At 33.8% G+C, this 20025-nt stretch overlaps 1 protein-coding gene across 3 annotated transcripts in view; it reads right to left on the bottom strand.

Moving 5' to 3' along the window:
* The window catches only part of LOC143242916 (uncharacterized), a 58648-nt gene extending 51800 nt beyond the window's left edge, over nt 1-6848 (bottom strand). The window contains exons 1-3 of one of the 3 annotated variants that reach the window (XM_076486537.1): nt 6498-6848; nt 5132-5344; nt 266-318 (exon numbers count right to left, since the gene is read on the bottom strand). The gene's annotated coding sequence lies outside the window, so the exon portion shown is untranslated. The remainder of the gene's footprint in view (nt 1-265; nt 319-5131; nt 5345-6497) is intronic. The other 2 variants (XM_076486535.1, XM_076486531.1) reach the window with 2 other exon arrangements.
* Between the last annotated feature and the right edge of the window lie 13177 nt (nt 6849-20025).

Genomic DNA, 20025 nt, shown 5'->3' with positions numbered 1-20025 from the left:
CCTGCCAAGAGAAGTAACATCTGGCATTATTAATAAAACATTCCCTGAATATCTATCGCCATTTCTTTCCTTAAAACATCTACAAAAATAACTATATTTATAGGAAAGAACTATGTACGTCGATTAATAGCTGACATTTTTTTATATTTTGAATTAATTAAATAAAAAACAAAATTAATATTTACATGAGTGATTACAAAATTAAAAGATCTGTAATGTAATGTGATATGGAGAAAAGTCTTAACGAAAACAAAAAAGCACTTACTTTAACTATGTGTTTTCCAAAGGTTACAAATGTTCTCTGGCTTCTATGAAAATCTATGGAAGGAAAATACGGTTTATCGTTGACGAATGTCGTTTTTATGAATACGTTTCTCTTAGTTGCCTTGCAAAGACGTTAAAAACGAAAATGGGAAAAGTCAAGGGTGAAGAAGAAGTGTCGTTTCACTTAAACCTGCTTACAAAATATATGCAATATTGATTTAATTTCGTTAAGCCTTAATTTTCTTATTCTTAGGCTTTACAAGGCAAGATTTTACATTCCTTGTGTGAAATGAGTTTCTGTGTGTATACAACAAAAGAGGAAGACAGATGGTAAGTTGTATAACGTGGAAAAGTAACATAAACATGTTAATTTGTTTAAAGCTCTTAAGCATTCTGATATTCTTGTTGATTCTCATTAGATGTAGTCAAATTATATATATATATTTAATAAATTAAGCAGTCAAAAGTCTAAAACAATATTAACGTTGTATTTCTTTACTAACCTATCATTACTGGTGTTTTTTTTTAAATAAAATAATGAAAGTTTACCAATTTCGCTTTTTCCCTTTTTTATGTTTACGCTATCTTTTATTTGTAAAGGATTTGTGTTTTATGTAATTGGTTAACATCTAACAGTCAGTGCTTCATAGATCGTAGCTAAGGAGATACAACTAGAACAAGTAAACAGAACAATAAAGAAACATAAAATTCTACCATCAGAGCAGTGAATTACTAATCAAAAATCATAGAATAGTAAGATAGAAACAACACATTAACCAGAAAATGTACTAAGAAAATTTTACTTCTGACGTTAAAAATCATAAAGTTTGTATTACAAATCTTATTTCAATAAGATTTGGTTTGAATTTCACGCAAAGCTACACGAGGACTATCTTCACTACTCATCCCTAATTTAGCAGTGTGTACTAGAGGGAAGGCAACTAGTCATCACCACTCACCGCCACCTCTTGGGCTACTCTTTTTACTAACGAATAGTGGGACTGATCGTCACATTATAACTCCACATGACTGAAAGGACGAGTATTTTTGGTGTGACGGTATTGGAACTCGCGACCCTCAGATTACGAGTCGAGTGTCCTAACCACCTAATCATACTGTGGCCCAGTGGTATATAATTATGCAGATATTTTGTATAAACGTTTTTATGAGTAAAAGAGGATTGTACACAGAACCCCTATGAAGGTCTTAAAGGTATTTAATACAGTAATTATGAAAAGAAGCTTTGTAAATAATAGATGATTACGCAGAAATTATCTGTAGACGTTCTGTCAATAGCATATTATTATGCAGTTATTCTTTACAAAAGTTCTGTCAATAACAGACGGTTATACAGAGATTCTTTATGGAACTTTTGTTAGTTACTGATGATATATTCTTGTACAGTGGTTATTTAAATAGTTTTGATAATTACTGAGAAAATGTGAAAGGTAACTTGTTTTAAAGGCAGGAAAACTTCTATTTGTTTGTTTTGTTGCTAAACCTAAAGCTTTTCAATGTATTAATCTATGCTGTGCTCACCACTAATGTCGAAACTCTGTTTTTAACGTTATGAGTGTTCAGAGATGCTGCTGAGCCGCTGGGAGGCAACTTGCCGGGCCAGGAGGCAACAGAGGAAAGATCAGAATATCGAGTTTTGACATGTCAAAACAAACGGAAACGTGAAGTGATTTATCGGGTACTAAAACTACCACATCCTTTTGCGTGATACATTTTGCTTTAACTGGACCGTGCTATGTCATGGTCCTACCCAAATAGCTTAAATTAAAGAAGGACTGTGTACCTTTTGGGGTAATAATTTTGCAACCCAAGTAAATATGCCCCTAAGCAGCTCCTACTGCTGTTACTGGATAAACAAACATAAAGACTGAACCTCCGATTGGGTGATAAAAAACAAATCTACGAAATACCCATTTTTAAAGACTGTTTTTTTATAACTAATAATGCACCTCTTTTAGCTAAAAGAAATCTCAGCATAAAACAACGCATAAATACCGAATAAGGAGTCGATAGTATCAAATATGATATGAAAAATCCATCTTTTAAAGTTATAAATACATATTACGGATTTCGATGCTTGTGATGGGCAGAAAACAGATAGCCCAATGTGTAGCTTTGTGCTTAACTTCAAGTAAACAAACAAATAATTTTTGTAATGCACACAGTGTTGCCAAGAAGATTGTTAAAAGTTCTGCTACAGGCAAACGTGACAGTTTTACATACGTGGTTCATGACTGATAAGACACCAGAAATATATCTGACTCTCTCTTTAATATAATAAAAGCAACTAGTGGCAACAAAGAAGTCGGAAACACTTTCTTAATAAATGTTTAAAAGAGAGTGTCATTTCTAGTTCGAGGAGTAGATAGATAAACAGATTTGGAAATTTAAACAGAAAACAAAAGCCTAAACAAATAAATTGTACAGTAAGTTTAAAACGTTATAGATAAAATAGCATTCCAACCTTACTCAAACTGATTTGACATTAAAATAGTCTTTCACTGGACAATTAAAATCTTATGTAAACCAAAACGGTATTAACATATTTAATCCTAAATAAAACAAACACATCGAGTAATGTGTTAACTACGGTTTCCCTTACTAGATGAATAAAACAAACACATCGAGTAATGTGTTAACTACGGTTTCCCTTACTAGATGAATAAAACAAACACATCGAGTAATGTGTTAACTACGGTTTCCTTTACTAGATGAATAAAACAAACACATCGAGTAATGTGTTAACTACGGTTTCCCTTACTAGATGAATAAAACAAACACATGAAGTAATGTGTTAAGTAAAGTTCCCCTTCAACTGTATGTGTGTATATTTTCTTACAGCAAAGCCACTTCGGGCAATCTGCTGAGTCCATCGACGGAAATTGAACGCCTGATTTTAGCGTTGTAAATCCGTACACTTACCGCTGTACCAGGGGGATATTCCCCCACAACAGAAATAAAACAAACACGTCAAGTAATGTGTTAACTGGAATTTCCATCCACAAGATGAATAAAATAAACACATCAAGCAATGTTTTAAGTAAGGTTTTCCCCACAAAAGGAATTAAACACGTTAAACAATGTTTTCTTTGACCTTAAGATAAAAGGTGGAAGACTTACTTAAACGCTATACACTTGTGTTTATATAACAAACAGTCGTCGTCCACTCAAATAAAGTTTACCCTCTAGAAGAACAAAACTAACACATTAAATAATACGGTAAGAAAGATTTCCCTGTTGGAGGAACGAGTGAAACAAGCAAATCAAGTAATACGTAAATATGCTCGTGATCTTTCTTCTCGTACAACACTTCTAAACTTTAAGGGTAACTAAAGGGGCGAATATGTAGTATAGGAAATGCTTAATAAAAGTCTGTGAAAAAAAAAACCGAAAGTATATTCGTTAAAAAATGGCATCAGAGTAAAGAGAAAATAGTTTGCAAAGAAAGCGTCGGTGGATTGAATGTAGTGAAGACTTATACTCAGTCATAATATGATTGTATGTGAGATTTATAGTAATTATCTATTGTGTTTACCGTTAATAAATTGTTAAGAATTATTCCTCTTTGGAATACTCGTAAAAAACACGAAACACTGGAATTTAGGTCATTAAAATCAAAAGGAAATCAATCAATTTCCTCTTTTATCAGAAAACGTTCTTTGTTTTAAAACATGTCATTGAATTTTTACAAATTGTCTTAAGATTTAAGAAATTTTAGGAATTTCAACCTAAATTTATAATATATAATATTATTATTATATATATATAGTTACAGCTTAGCTGTAAGAACAACTGAACATACTTGTTTATCGATACTTGTAGCTCGAATATATTTAACTATACATCTAACTAGACCTGGTAACACCCTTGATTCACTAACTCGAGAGAGAACAGTTCAAAATACTTTACGTGTAATTACATATTTAAGTCACTAAATAAATTTCTTCTGACTTTTACACTTTTAAAGGTAACGAAAGATAAATTAATTATTCAAGCCAGTGAAAATAACGTTCTCTTAAATAACTAGTTCATTTTCAAGCCCATGATACAACAGTTCTCTTATAAATACAGTGTGATTTCAAGCTAATGACAAAACATTTCTCTTATAAATATAACCTGCTTTAAAGCTAATGACAGAACACTTCTCTTAAATTTATAATCTGCTTTCAAGCCAATGATAAAACATTTCTCTTATAAATATAACCTGCTTTAAAGTTAATGACAGAACACTTCTCTTAAATTTATAATCTGCTTTCAAGCCAATGATAAAACATTTCTCTTTTAAATAGTTTGCTTTCAAGCCAATGATAAAACATTTCTCTTACACATTTAATCCCCCGCTAGTACAGCGCTAAGTCCACGAATTTACGACACTAAAATCAGGGATTCGATTCCCCTTGGTGGACTCAGTAGATAGCCCGATGTGGCTTTGCTATAAGAAAACACACACACTTATAAATATAACTTGCTTTCAAGTCAACAAAATAAGATATCTAGTGCTGTCTTACAGAAATAGTCCACTTTCAATTCAATACTAAGAGCTATTTCCTGTAAAAATAAACCATTTTTTAAGCCAAAATGAATTTTTCTTATTAAAACAATTCGATTTTGGCTTCAAAATAAGTGCTGTCTCTTAGAAGACCGCAAAAATAACTGCAGTTGGTCAAGTCTTATTGGCAATAATAACTATAATTTAGAGATGCCATTAAGGTATTAAATATCAGCCACTTTTGGAATGAAACCAACAGTTCGAACGTAATTAACAATCACACTTCCTGTTAATTGACTAATATCTAATACCTCGCAATGCTCGCTAGTACCAGCAAGCTACCGTGAAATGACCACATACCTTTTTAGTATAAAGTCTCACTGATTAATTTCCAAGACATGTTTGTTTTTTGAATTTCGTGCAAAGCTACACGAGGGCTGTCTGCGATATCCGTCTCTAATTTTGCAGTATAAGACTAGAGGGAAGGCAACTAGTCATCACCAATCACCGCCAACTCTTGGGCTACTCTTTTACCAGCGAATAGTGGAATTGTCCGTCACATTATAACGTTCCCTACGTTAGGAAAATAAGTAAAAAGCGCCATTTTTTGTAAAATAATAAACTAGTAAAAACAGAAACATTTGTATAAATGGTATTTAAAATAGAACACGTGGATGAGCTAAATACTATTCTTGTATTTCAATGATGAAATACAAAAAAAGGTTCAAGCACAGATATTGTATTCCATTTCGTTATTTTAGTATAAAATTGTATGTGTTTTCTTTGTAGCAAAGCCACATCGGGCAGTATGATGAGTCCACCGAAGTGAATCGAACCCCTAATTTTAACGTTGTAAATACGTAGACTTACCGCTGTACCAGCGGGAGACTAATCTACAGTTAATTGATTAAGTAAGGAGTGTAACAAGGAACAATACATAAACAGGTATATAATTGATTAGGTAAGATGTGTAACAAGGAATAATACATAAACAGATATATAATTGATTAAGTAAGATGTGTAACAAGTAGTAATACACAGACACTTATATTTAAGACACAAAGATAAAGAACTTAATTTAGTGCAACCTAGTTTTAACATTGGTGCCACAATAATATAATGAAATACACTTTATAATACCGATTAAATAAGAAACGCCTTCCTTCGTAATAAATTTAAATGAAAAGGTTTATTAATAAGTAACTTATTTGGGCAATAGGACATTTAAATCTTACTTCTGAATTATATAACACTTTTGCTTTAAAGAAAAGTTACATCCTAATGTTTATAATAAACACAATGTTCGAGTGCAGTTTGTGTGTGTGTATTCTGTATTGTTTTTTGCACATTACATATTTTACACACCCTGGATTTAAAACTCACAACCGAGAAACTGAAACGAATATTAAAAAAGAAATCTACAAAACTATTTGTTGTCTCAGGTTATTCTCCTACTTATCAGTTTCTAGTGCATCGTGAGTTACGGCTGTCATATAGAAGATCATTTGAGGTTAATTCATAACTGCAGCTTACAAACCTTGTCAGTACTTTATTTAAAGAAATAGATAAAAACACGTGTGCTGTTACTGGTATTAAATAGTTCCGTTTGGATTGATTTTTTTAAAGTAGGCGTACATATAAACACTGTCTTTTGAACAGTTTTGAAATATAAGCAATATAAACCATAAAAGCTATAACATCGTGTGTATAATAATTCCACACCCACCTTGAGGCACAGATCGAGTCTGCCAATTTCACAACCGATTACATAATATCCCAGTATTAGTTCCACAAAATAAAGTTGCTGTTTATCAAGTTGCTAATGTTTTAAGTTTCGTCTCTCTTGTTTTTTTTCTCTCTGACAAACCATAACGAGCTACATTTTATAATATAAACTTTTTTTTTAGTGGATATTTAATTATAGACTTCAGATTATTTTTTCACCACTAAAGTCCAGCTCGACTGTAAGCTACCAGTCCACATGTTCCACAGAACTCGGCTTTCTATACCTGCACGCTGTTATCTACCTCGTTGGGTCTACAACCGCACATCTTACTATTGATTGGTCTGACTGTGGAGTTCGAAGCTGTGAGTAACAGTTTCTTTCAGGTTTCTATGCTGAACCTTAGCGCATGCGTAGTGTCTTTACTCACGAATTGTGTAAATAATTATTCGTGATTTTTCAACTTTTTGTTTCTTCTTTCGTTAATCCTTACTGAGGGAAGCCAAGTGCAAAAGGACGGGACGGAAGTAGGTCCACAAGGCAGTCACGGTTCGGATGAGAAAAATAATTTTTCTACCCTATCTCTCGCGCGCATCGCAACATCCAAACTAAACCTGGTAAGCTTCTACGTGAGGACTGATTATACCGTGCAGAAAGGTAGTAATGTCTGTCTTTCTTTCTTTCCATTACAAGTGTAGTAACATATCCCTCCCCGCTCCCTCCCAGCTGTTAGTCTCACGTTCGTTAGTAGAGTAAGCGATACGAGGTTTTCATAAAACTCAAATGAATCATTTACCTGCAGTTCTTATATCAATAATTTATAATGAACGATAAAACTTATTTAATTTCATACACTAAGAAAATTTACGTCTATCTTCTGTTTAAATTAGAAAATTCACAACTGTTAGTAAGTTTAGGTTATTTGGTTAAGCCACATAATGTATTAGTAAACCAATATGCTAGTCAATTTTTCTTATGATTTTACGAGCAAAGACTTTCGTTGTGCCTCGATCTTCTATCTTTTAAATAAGTTTTTTTTTATCTTTTAGCTTTTTTTGGTATATCTCACCGTAAGCCTATTTTCATACTTCATTCTTTAAAGCCCCCCAGTGGCGCAGCGGTATGTCTGCGAATTTACAACACTGAAATCCGGGTTTCGATACCGATGGTGGGGGGCAGAGCATAGATAGCCCATTGCGTAACTTTGCTTAACTTCAAACAAATAAACAAACATTCTTTAAGTTTATTCTCGGTCAGTATAGGCCCTTGCATGGCCAAGTGGTTAGAGTGCTTGACTCGTAATCTGAGGGTTGCGAGTTCGAATCCCCGTCACACTAAACATGCTATTCCTTTCAGCTGTGAGGCGTTATAATGTGATCGGTCAATCCCACTATTCATTGGTAAAAGAGTAGCCCAAGAGTTGGCGGTGGGTGGTGATGACTAGTTGCCTTACCTCTAGTCTAAAGCTGCTAAATTAAGGACGGTTGGCGCAGATATCTCTCGTGTAGCTTCGCGTTAAATTCTAAAACAAACAAAATCGGTCTCTTCGAAGATTTACATTCAAGTATTTTTACACTATAGTTGTATTGATAAAGCCAAGATGTTGTGGCTTGAGTGAAGTTAATGCCTGTTAAAGAAAGAAAAAGTAATTTCTCGTTTGTACAAAGAAATTTACTTTTCTATATTATATATATATTTATGTATAAATGATTAATATTTCTCATAAGTTTTCCCTTAAGAAATTGGCATGTCTTTGCGTGTCATGTATTTCCCAGTAGCATGTGTTTCTTTCGAAATAAAACTACGTTGTTCTTATAAAATATGTTTTGTGTTTAGTTGTAATCATTTTTCAAATTGATACTAAACTGCATAAAAACAAACACTTAGGTTATCCTTATCAAAAAAACAACATTCAACACCTCAGTTGTTATGAAAGGTTTTATACCACATCTATTATAATGTTATAAGCGATACGCTATAATAATGTTGTTGTGTTTTTTTTAATAAACAAAACTAACAACTAATGGATACATTCAGTAAGTGTAGTTACTACTTGCTGTTGAAGGTTACACATTCATATATTTCATCCTTATGTTTCATTGACTGAAAGACTAAAAGAAAGAACCTTTCATTCTATTTAAATTATTAAATCACTAATTTGTCGACCATGAGCTTTTAGTGTGGTTGACGTAGGTCAATATAACCTCTTTTTGCTCTGACACCCATAGTTCTTAGAATTATTACTTAGTAACAGAAATTTTATTTCAACATTTATCTATGTTTCAAAGTTGCGTAACAAAATCGTTATTTTGTCTTGTAAGCATTACAGAGTAACTTTGCTGCAACAGGTTAATAAACCATACGGAGTATTCTGACCTGAAATTTACATACAACGTGACATATCATCAACTTAATCTCTGCCCCAGAACGCTTCTTGTTGTAGCAATTAGCACATTCGAGTGAGTCCAAGTTTAGTTTTCGACATATAAAGTTAGTTTTCTGGATCGTCTCAAATTTTATCTGCCACCATCCGGAAAAAATAATTCGGCATAAAAAATGCCGAAACAGAAAACCGCATTGTTGTTACTGTATCAGAATGCTTCCCCTCGTACTATTTCCAGGCGCGTAGTCAAAAAATTCTGGTCATAGCAAACAACATTCGTGATCACTGTAGTATTTCTAACTTGAACACCTTAAGTTTTGTAAGTTTTTATTTTTCAGTTTTAATATTTCACACCTCTAATCGCTTATACTGAAGTAGTCATAAATAGGTTACATCCTCACATTGAATCATCAGTAAGTTTACGGGCTTATAACATAAAAACTGGTTTCGATATACTTGGTTAGCAGAACACAGACAGCCCAATGTGTTAAACTTATCAACAAACAAATATATTTCTTAAAAAAATTATTATTATTTTGTTCTAAATAAGAGTCATATTTTAACTTTTCTGTAGAATCTTCTTACCTTCTTTATTTGGGTCTCTCGGTGAATGAACTTATTTTACGGACTTATAACACAGAAATCTTGAGTTCGATTCCCCATCGTGGATAGAGAGCAGACAGCCTCTTGTGTAGCTTTGCACTCATAAAACAACATATATTTTTATTGTTTTTTCTTTTTAAAGACAATGAAAGTCCAAGACTGTTAAAGGCAGAGAAGTAATTGACCTGTTTAAAGATTATTGTTCAGGTGACCTACTCACTCTTTGACCTAGAGGTCATCGTAGCAACCGTGGATAATGGTAGCACGTGGCACGAGCAAACACGGTAATTGTGTGTCACACTTGGAGCATGGAAGGATTACTTATTGTGAACTCAAGCTTAAGAAATATGAACAGAAGCTCTTAGTTTTAAACTAACAGTTACTCAGACAAACCTAGCAATATTCTGTAGTTTCTGTGTGTGTGTGTGTATGTAATTCTCTAACTTTATCAATGGAATGTTTTTATGGCTGACAGTCACGTACATCCTGGGGCATCCGACAATTAAACGAGCCAATGAAAATTCACAACAAGTTAATTAGCACACAATTTCGATGTTTATTAAACCAAATTACTGTTTCTATCCCACCCAGATGTCACTGTTTCTCTGAAAACAAACACAGCAGGTCTGAATGTTCATACCAAATAACATTCACTCGCTTAATGGAGAATATTATTCGTTTCTGCTATGCACTGTTGAATTGAACTAGTATGAATTTTCTCTTGACATAAAAATAAAGATTCGTTATTCATTAACTTGGCCGTTTTCTTGTGAATTTCAACCAAAACAGGATGTTCAGTCGCTATAGTTAATTATATCGCATATTAAAAAGCATTTTAAATAAGATACAAAAATGTATTTGAACCTCGCATTCAATTAAGAATAAAGTAAAAATAAAATTTGACGAAATATGCGTATCCTGTTTTAACGTTAACAAACTACAAAGCATCATATGTTTGAAGCTCAAAATTAATTCAAACTGTAAAAAGTGTTTCAAACAAGGAACTTAAGATTGACCAGAGCTGAGGACGGAAATTAGAATAACATTTTTTAGATATATATGAAACAAATTACACTGTCCCCCTGTCTGCTTTTCCAAAACTTTCATTAAAACAAATAGGTTTACTTATAAACGGAATATATATAATATAACAAGATGGTTGTTTTTCTATTCTTATCCCATTTGCACTTTGAGCTCTTTAAAACTAAGAAACACAGTCTGTTTGATTACTCGCAAATTACTACTTTGATTGTCACTTTTATGGTGTGGTTTTTAACATTTAGTTTTCTTCACATTAAGTCAAGAGATTTTAAAGTAAGTACCGGGAAACTTTTATCCAGTGAGCACATGAACTATGTTTTTTTTTTTTATTTCTCTTCATATCTGGTGCAAAGCTACTCGAGAAATACCAACGTTATCCGTTCCTAATCTAGAAGTGATGTACTAGAGGTAAGGCGATTACTCAACACCAGCAACCGCCAACTGTTGAGCTACTCTTTACAACGCCCTATCTCATGACAGTAAAAGCGAGCATGTACGGAGTCGGGATTTGATCCAGTGACCAGCATATTACGAGTGGAGCGCCCTTGACCACTTGGCCTAGGAGCCCGGCCTTGGCCAGGTGGTTAAGGCACTCGACTCGTAATCTGAGGGTCGCGGGTTCGATCCCCGTCATACCAAACATGCTCACCCTTTCCGTCGGAGAGGGGCGTTATAATGTGACGATCAATCCCACTATTCATTGGTAAGAGAATAGCACAAGAGTTTGTGGAGGGTGGTGATGACTAGCTGCCTTCCCTCTAGTCCTACACTGCTAAATTAGGGACTCCTAATGCAGAAAGCCCTCGTGTAGCTTTACCCGAAATTAAAAAAACAAACAAACATTTTCTATTCACACCAGTGGAGCTTCGGACTGAAAGAGTTCGTGAGCCTCTGGGATAATCAATACTTCTCAGCTATTGGGCTACTTTAATCAAATAGTTGGATTTAACAGTCACTCTTATAAACTGCTCACTGGCCATATAGCATTTAATTTATGCTATGGAGAAGTTACACCCTATGTTTAAGTTTCTAATTCAGCGTTTTTACAAACTTATTGATATATTGCGCATGGACTGTGATTCAAATTCCTGATTCGCATCTTGTTGCCATAATAAAAGTCCAGCTCAGTGGATGCCATTGGCTAGCTGCCTTCCCTGTAGTCTGTCACCTCAATCATATAGACTTCTACATGCAACCCAACCACCTGGTGGCTACTAACTGAGTCTGAGAGCGTATAAAACTAAAAATTTGGTTTCGATACCCACAATAGGCATGGAACGCATAGCTCATTGCGCAGCTATATGTTTGACGACAAACAAGCTAAGCGTGGTTGCTATCTGTGTAGTTTTTTCCAAAGGTTCTTAAACAGAGGATTGCCTTTAATAAGTTTTAACAACGCCTGTAAGTGGATAAGCTTAGATAGTGATTTACTGGCAAAAATTGGTCTGTCCAGAAAACGTATAGTTTTGGGCAGCATACAATGGACATAGTCCGTGTATATGACCACAATATCGTAATTAATGAAATATTATTTCTTTAAAAGATAACTAAAGGACGATATGGTACTACAAAAAAAATGTAATTGGTTTTATTAGATTTATTTGAGCCAACGTTTCATCATTACGGTTTCATTGGGACAAACAAAACACTTTTTAACTGATTTAGGCTTAGACAAAATCCTTTGGTTTATGAAGCAATAGATCGTGTTTTAAGTATATTTTTAACAGTAAATATATCTCTACAATTTTCAAAACAATCGTTAAAAGTTATTTGTTACATACTACTCTTACGACAACAGTGACGTTGTCACACTATATTAATAGTGTCTTCACTTGAAGATAAGATCGCATGTGTTGCATATGGTAGAAATAGCTTTATATTTGACATAATTGCATAGCTGTTCTGCTGAGACACTGCTAGTACTAAATATTTAAAGATACGCACGAATGCCTACTAAATCATAGCTGTTACCCAAACAACTTAATTAGAGGTACGATGAAGTAATACAATGCGATTATAATAATTATAAAATGAGAAAAGTTTATTTTCGATGAATTGTTAAAGACTTTTATTAAGTGTTGCAAATGACTAGATGTAACTAAAACAAGTATAAGTAATTTCGAACAATTTCTGTGTTTTCAACTTTGACTTATGTGCGGTGATATGTATTTTATATGCATGTTACTCACACAAATAATTTTTAACGTTATACACATTCTTTTGCTCATAATTTTCCCTAACATTAATTACCGTATTTTACGCCTTGTAAGACGCACTTTTTTTCCTTGAAAAATCTCCATGCGTCTTCCAAGACAAAAGTGATGGGTTAAAGCAAGAGGTTAGCTCAGGGTCTACTCAAAACGGCCCCTCATACAGATCGTAATCCAATCTCGTTACTTATGAGTTACATGTATTTTCAATAGCATAAAACATTCAATTTACCTAATATTGTCAGTATATTGTGAATAATATAATGTATTTGATTGTATTTACTAAGTAGGTTGAATAAAAGTCAAGGCTGCATCAAGGTGTTGGTTACTGAGTCAAAATAGTTTTTTCTTAGAATTGTCTTTCCAAATATTAGAGTGCGTCCTCCACGTTGTAACGTCTTACAAGGCGTAAAATACGGTAACCTGCAAGAAATGAAACTCCAAACTTATAGAGGTGCTTCTTAAAAACTTCAAACCTAAAATATTTTTGAGAAATTTAATGGGTTTAAACTGCCTATTTAACGAAAAAGGAATGACTTTCGGGGCGTATATACTGAGGCCCTCTTCAGGTCGCTGTAAATACTTGTGTAATGTCTTAAATAGGTAATCGCGGTCTCCTAGTAAAGCTCCAAGCTAGGTAGTCTGAGCGAGTACTATGATTAGAGTCCATTAACTCAAATCCACTTTGTCTTCCTTCCCTAACATTCCTCAGAAGCTTCATCATCTTATTTCGTTTCTTCAACAGATACGATTTACTGTGTTTTTATATAGCTCTTCAACTAAGGTAATAAAGACTATAACCCAACCAGCCTGATAATCCCTGGTAGCAAATAAAACTTAGTAGAAACCGTCTAATTTACAACTTTTCCCACTCTCTTCCCTTCCTCAGTGGCTCAGCGGTAATTCTGAAGAGTTATTACGCAAAAAACTGGGTTTCAATACCCCTTGTAGACAATGCACATATAGCTCGTTATGTTTAACATAAAATAAATACAATACAATTGTTTTCCTGTCTAACCAACAAAGAATGATTGAATTGTAAGTAATAGCTTATGAATAACTTCCAAGGATTAAGATAAACCTAATCACTTGATTGTAAATTTCAAAAAAGTCACAAAAAATATTTAACCAGCTTTTGTCTCTATTACAAACAGATGGACTTTTGCACAGAGCATTCTTTCGTAATTAACTCACGAATAAAGTATTTGAAATATGAGCGTGAGATCTGGACATGATTGTGAGAAAGTTCCCCACTTTATAATATCTTTCTCAGATTTTTATCGCATATGACCATGAAGTAACCATAGACTTTTGTTTCCATATTCATAAGAACCAAGGACAATACTGAGTCATATTATTTTTGCTCTAATCTTTAGATACTTCTGTGATGTAAGATAGTCCGAGTCAAAAGTAACACGTGTCTTAATAATAAACAATTATATATACACACACACGCGCATAGGAAATAAATACCGTGTGATACAGGGATTCGTCGAATAAAACGCAAGTGTAAAATAATCCTAAACGACTTTTTAAATCTTAGTTTAGTATTGGTTGTATATGTTCTTTGGCGACTTATGAGTAATATGAAACTGCAAAAAACTTATTATTAAAGTTCTTCAAAATATATTCAAATTATTTTCAACAGAGGAAATGTTAATTAATCCCCTATTGTTGATAATAACATAACAATGTCCATAAAAATTAATAAAACTATTAATTAAAAACGATGTCTTTGATGTTTCAGTGCAGAATGAGAAGGAAAAGATAAGAGACCTGAAATAAGTTTTTGTCGTGTTGTAATTTACACAATTGTTATTAAAACAATCAAGTAAATACAGGATAATTAGTAAATAATTATAAATGATACCTGGATATACGTGTTCATCAATGTAAGTTATTTTCTATACAGACCTTTCCTTACATATAATGAGAACAAAACCTTAATAACCTTATTAATACTGGGCATGAACTTAAAACTGACATAACGTATTTCTCATAAATCCAATAATTCATTCATGACATTACGTAGAACCATTCCTACAAGTCCAGGGGATTTGTTTATTAAATAGTAAATACATTAATACAGTAACGTAGTATGATTCTTATAAATATACCAAGTTTGTTCATTACATGAGGAAGATATTTATCATATTAAATACAATCATTCTTTATTTCAAATAGAAAGTGCGGTAAAACCAGTTCAAAACTTCGTTAATTTTGTTCCAAATACTCATGGGATGGGCATGGTCCAATTATTAGTGTATCCGAACTGTAAGTCCGAGGATATGTGGTTTGTCATATTATGCCTCCGTAACTGCACTTTAGGGTTATAAGAATAACAGTCAAATCTCACTCTTTTCTTTAATAGTTGGCAGATAATGAAATTGATTAATTATTTTCCATTAATTCTATCAATTCAGAATTAGATAGGGCTATGCTCTGATAGCCCCTGTGTAGAGCTTTTCACGAAATTCTGAAATAAACAAAGTCTGTTTGTTTTGTTTTGGAATTTCGCACAAAGCTACTCGAGGGCTATCTGTGCCAGCCGTCCCTAATTTAGCAGTGTAAGACTAGAGGAAGGCAGCTAGTCATCACCACCCACCGCCAACTCTTGGGCTACTCTTTTACCAACGAATAGTGGGATTGACCTTACATTATACACCCCCACGGCTGGGAGGGCGAGAATGATTAGCGCGACGCGGACGCGAACCCGCGAATTACGAGTCGCACGCCTTACGCGCTTGGCCATGCCAGGCCGGATAAACAAATTCTAAATACTAAAACTACTTATGATAAGATTGTTCTATATAACATATAATTCCGCTATAGAAATGTGCAATATTTATGTTTGCTCTCTACACCTTATAATTTATTTCATTCTTTCACTTTGTGTTTTAATTATTTTTGTTTAAAATATTGGAGCAGTATAAATTAAGAAATCGAGATATTGTACATTTTACGTCATATATATATATATATAGTTTGTTGGAGATGGAATATATATTTTACCTTAACACTCAAGTATTAAATATCTGTTGCCGTTTGTACAAATGTCTGTGTCAACTATATGTTCTTGTTATACTTTTATCAATCTTTTAACTTTATTTTTAAAAAAACGAATAAACAAATAAGTCATGGAAGCTAAGATGTATTTGTCTGAAAAGTAATAACACACATAATTCCCAATTTAAACTGCTCTCTTAGTTGCTGAGCGTGAAACTCTGAAGACTTATGAGAGTATAAAATCGGAGTTTGATACCCGTGGTAGACAAAATACACGTGGCTCACTGCGTATATTTGCGGTTAATGAAAACAAACGGCTTAAAATAAACCATGTGTGGTTTAATCCCAAGGGTTACTTCGTCTTTAAATCACGTGAGTACACGCTAAACTGGTTAGAGGACAACTGCATCGTAAGGAAATTGCCCCTCGGGCAACTGCTCCCCGCAGCCCTATCTTCTTATATTAACATCACTAAGAAATATATAACACATATTTATTATGTTTTGTCGTAGAACGAATTATCTGAGAGTGTTTAACCCTCTCGCCCTTTCTATCCTTTTCTGCGCATGTCAAGAGGTTTCAGTGATTTTCATTCAAATTGTAATTAGAGTGCATTTTATTTATGTTGTACTTTACTTTCTCCTACCTAAACAGTTTTAGGTAAGCAGTTCTTTAACGAAATACAAGAAGTACGTGTTACTTTTACTATTTTAGTCAGTTATATTAATATAATAAGATATGACTGCAAAGTGCTGTTGTCCAGGGGGAATATTCCCACAGGGGCAGTTGTCAGGTTACTCTTTAAACTGTATTTTGATACTTGCATGTCATGTCACACCACATACATTCAGTTCACGTGAGAATATTATTTGCTTGTTTAACTGAACGACCGTTATGCACATAATAGGCTAAGCAGCCAAGTCAGACATCCCTATAGTTTGGGCACAACCGTTCCTGATTTTGAACTACGACCCAGAAGGAAAGCAAGTAATTGACGGTACTATCCATCTGAAACGGCTGCTCTTAACCGAATAAAGAGATCGACTGTCATTCTTATAACACGCCCGTAGCTGAAAACCCAAAGCGTATTACGTAACATCATGTCTCAAACCGATACCAGTGAATTTTAAGTCTCATATTCTAAACACTAGGCCACGCCCCGTCTCTTACACGCTGAGTTAAGCCTAACAACATGGAGTCGAATCACGTGAAGAAAACAAATATTTTCCGACCATTTAAATAATTATCGAACAAAATAAAAAGGAAACGGAAACTATTGTCGAAAAGAGAAAACCTGTTTGGATATTGGATAAACGTATGGATAGTCTTTATCGGAAGTTATTACGTTTTATGGGTGGTTAAATAAACGTTTTCTTGACAATTTTTTTATCTGATTCATGTCCTATTTGATGTTGTCGTTGTAATGTTTATCCTAATAATTAATTATTGTTTTATTTAATCATATTTGTTTCAAACGTACACAACTACTTACTATTACTGGTCGTAATTTAATTATGTAACACCAGTTTACGCTGTTCGTTTTTATGTAATCATACACCATCAATACGCAGTGATGGTTCTCATGTAATTATAAACCACTTAGGCACCTTTTGATTCGGATTTAATTATACATTAATAATACATGTACCTTGTTGTTGTTTTATTTAATTATACACCATGAAAACACATTGTTGACTTTCATTAAACTGCAGACCACTAATGCACTTTATTTGTCATTGGATTACCATCCATAAAAGCACATTGTTGAATTCTTGCTCAATTATACACCTTTAATATAGATTGTTAGCTCTTATATAGTTATAAACCATTGTTACTCATTGTTCAAATATTATATTACTGTACTATCTAGGTTGTTTTTTTTAAGTTACTTTTGTAAGCTGCTATGATAATTGTTATTATTTTAATACTGCATGCATTATTTTGGGTCTTATTTTAAAGATACATTAGTCATCATGACTATTTGTATTTTCATATATATCACAGGCATTCTTATTTGGTTTTCATTATAACGGTACCTAACTAATACCATTATATGACAACGATTTTTTGTTTAATATTACTGCATTCTACTTTCTCTTATCTCGCTTTTAAACAACATTTGAAAATAATAGTTTAGAGTTTTTACTACATATTAAACTGTTAGATTATATTGTTGATACAAGACAACCGTATTTTGTTCTTTCTTATTTTCGATGATACTATTACATTTAATTTTTTTTTAATTCCCAGAATGCGCGAAAATGAAGTCGTTTAAAATAGTGGAAAACAGAGGTAGTCGTTAACTATAAAATAATACTGAAGTTTTCTAATCCTGAAAGGGAATTTGAAATGCGACAACGTTACTCTGAGTGTGAAACAACCTCGGCTCCCCATTGGCTCAGCGGTAAGTTTGAAAGGCTATAAGGCTAAAACTGGGTTCGATACCCGCCGTAAGCACAACACAGAGAGCCCATTATATAGTATCGTACGTAACACAAATAAACAAACAAATTCGAGAGACCAACACTAGCTGCTTCTTAGTAACATTCCTGTTCCATTTGAGTTAACTGGTTTGCTTGTTTGTTTTTAAATTTCGCGTAAAGCTACACGAGGGCTATCTTCACCAGCCATCCCTAATTTAGCAGTGTAATACGAGAAGAAAGGCAGCTAGTCGTCACCACCCACTGCCAACTCTTGGGCTACTCTTGTACCAACGAATAATGGGATTGACCGCATATTATAACGATCTCACAGCTGAAAGGGCAAGTATGTTTGGTGTGACGGAAATTCGAGCCCTGGACCCTCAAATTACGAGTCGAGTATGTTAACCACCTTGCTATGCCGAGCCAGGGTTGATTTGTTTATATTATATTAAAAGGGTTCCTTTCGTTTATTAACACTAGATCAAATACAATTTAATCACAGTTAAATGTTTTGAAATTTTGAAAAATAGCAAGTCAAAGCATCAGAATGAAGAAAAAATTTACAAGTTTTGTGTTTTCTTTACTTCACTTACCTGTGAGATAAAGGTGTAATTACTTAATGAGTCTCTGTCGGTTTATTTGGACCCGGTATGGCCAGGTGGTTAGGGCGCTCGACTCGTAATCCGAGAGTCGCGGGTTCAAATCTCTGTCACAAAAACATGTTTGCTCTTTCAGCCGTAGGGCGTTATAATGTGACGGTCAATCTCGCTATTCGTTGGTAAAAAAGTAGCGCAAGAGTTGGCGGTGGGTAGTGATGACTAGCTGTCTTCCCTCTAGTCTTACACTGTTAAATTAGGGACGGCTAGCACAGATAGCCCTCGTGTAACTTTGCGCGAAACTTAAAATAAACAAATCGGTTTGCTTCATTAATAAATCGGATGATTCTATCCTTTACGTTTAAAAAAATTGTTAAAGAACTCTAAGATATGCTATGACATCTCATTACGTAGTAAATTTCAGAAAATAAATATGTATCCAAAAACGCTTACGTTTTTTATTGTTGTTTGTGGCACGATAACAGTAAATAGGCTATGTGTTTGTTTTGCTTTTTTGTAACATTGTTACATTATATTCAAACATCTAAGTACGCCCTCTACATTCCGACACTCAGTTACACAACTCCTGTCAAACATGTGATCAGCTTCCGGTCAGTTACCTCTTTTTTTTGTGTGTGTGTGAACCTGACGATGACCGAAGAAGGTCGAAACGTTGTTCGTTCCTCTACGTAAAAAAAGTTTTCTCAACCCAAAAAAACCGTTTTTACATATATATTTTTCTCTACAAGTGGGTTTTCTCGACATCACTGATTGTTACATTAGATTAATTCAAAAACGATTGAACGAAAATAAAATCAAAATTGTGCTTTATATCAAAGAGTAGATGAAATAAATAGTAAAGCATCTTGTCATCATCCATATCGCATCATTTTATTCTTGTTTCGTAAAACTGGAATTATAAAAATCTTCACCAGCCAGGTGAGTTAAGGGGTTCAACTCATAATCTAATGGTGGCGGGTTCGAGTCCCCGTCTCACTAAACATTTGCCATTTCAGCCGTGGGGGCGTTCTTATGTGACGGTCAATCCCACTATTCGTCGGTAAAATAATAGCCTAAGAATTGGTGGTGATGAATAACTGCCTTCCCTCTAGTCTTACACTGCAAAATTAGGGACGGCTAGCGCAGATAGCCCTCGTGTAGCTTTGCGCGAAATTCAAAACAAAATAAAAAATCTTTACAGCTTCATACTGCCTATTAAATTTATTTTCAGAATAACTCAATGAAAATGTCAAAATATTTTATGTTGTT

This window comes from Tachypleus tridentatus, chromosome 2 (assembly GCF_004210375.1).
Source record: "Tachypleus tridentatus isolate NWPU-2018 chromosome 2, ASM421037v1, whole genome shotgun sequence".
Classification (NCBI taxonomy): domain Eukaryota; kingdom Metazoa; phylum Arthropoda; class Merostomata; order Xiphosura; family Limulidae; genus Tachypleus; species Tachypleus tridentatus.
Note: the sequence above shows the minus strand (reverse complement) of the source record. Positions and strands in the feature narration are given on the sequence as shown.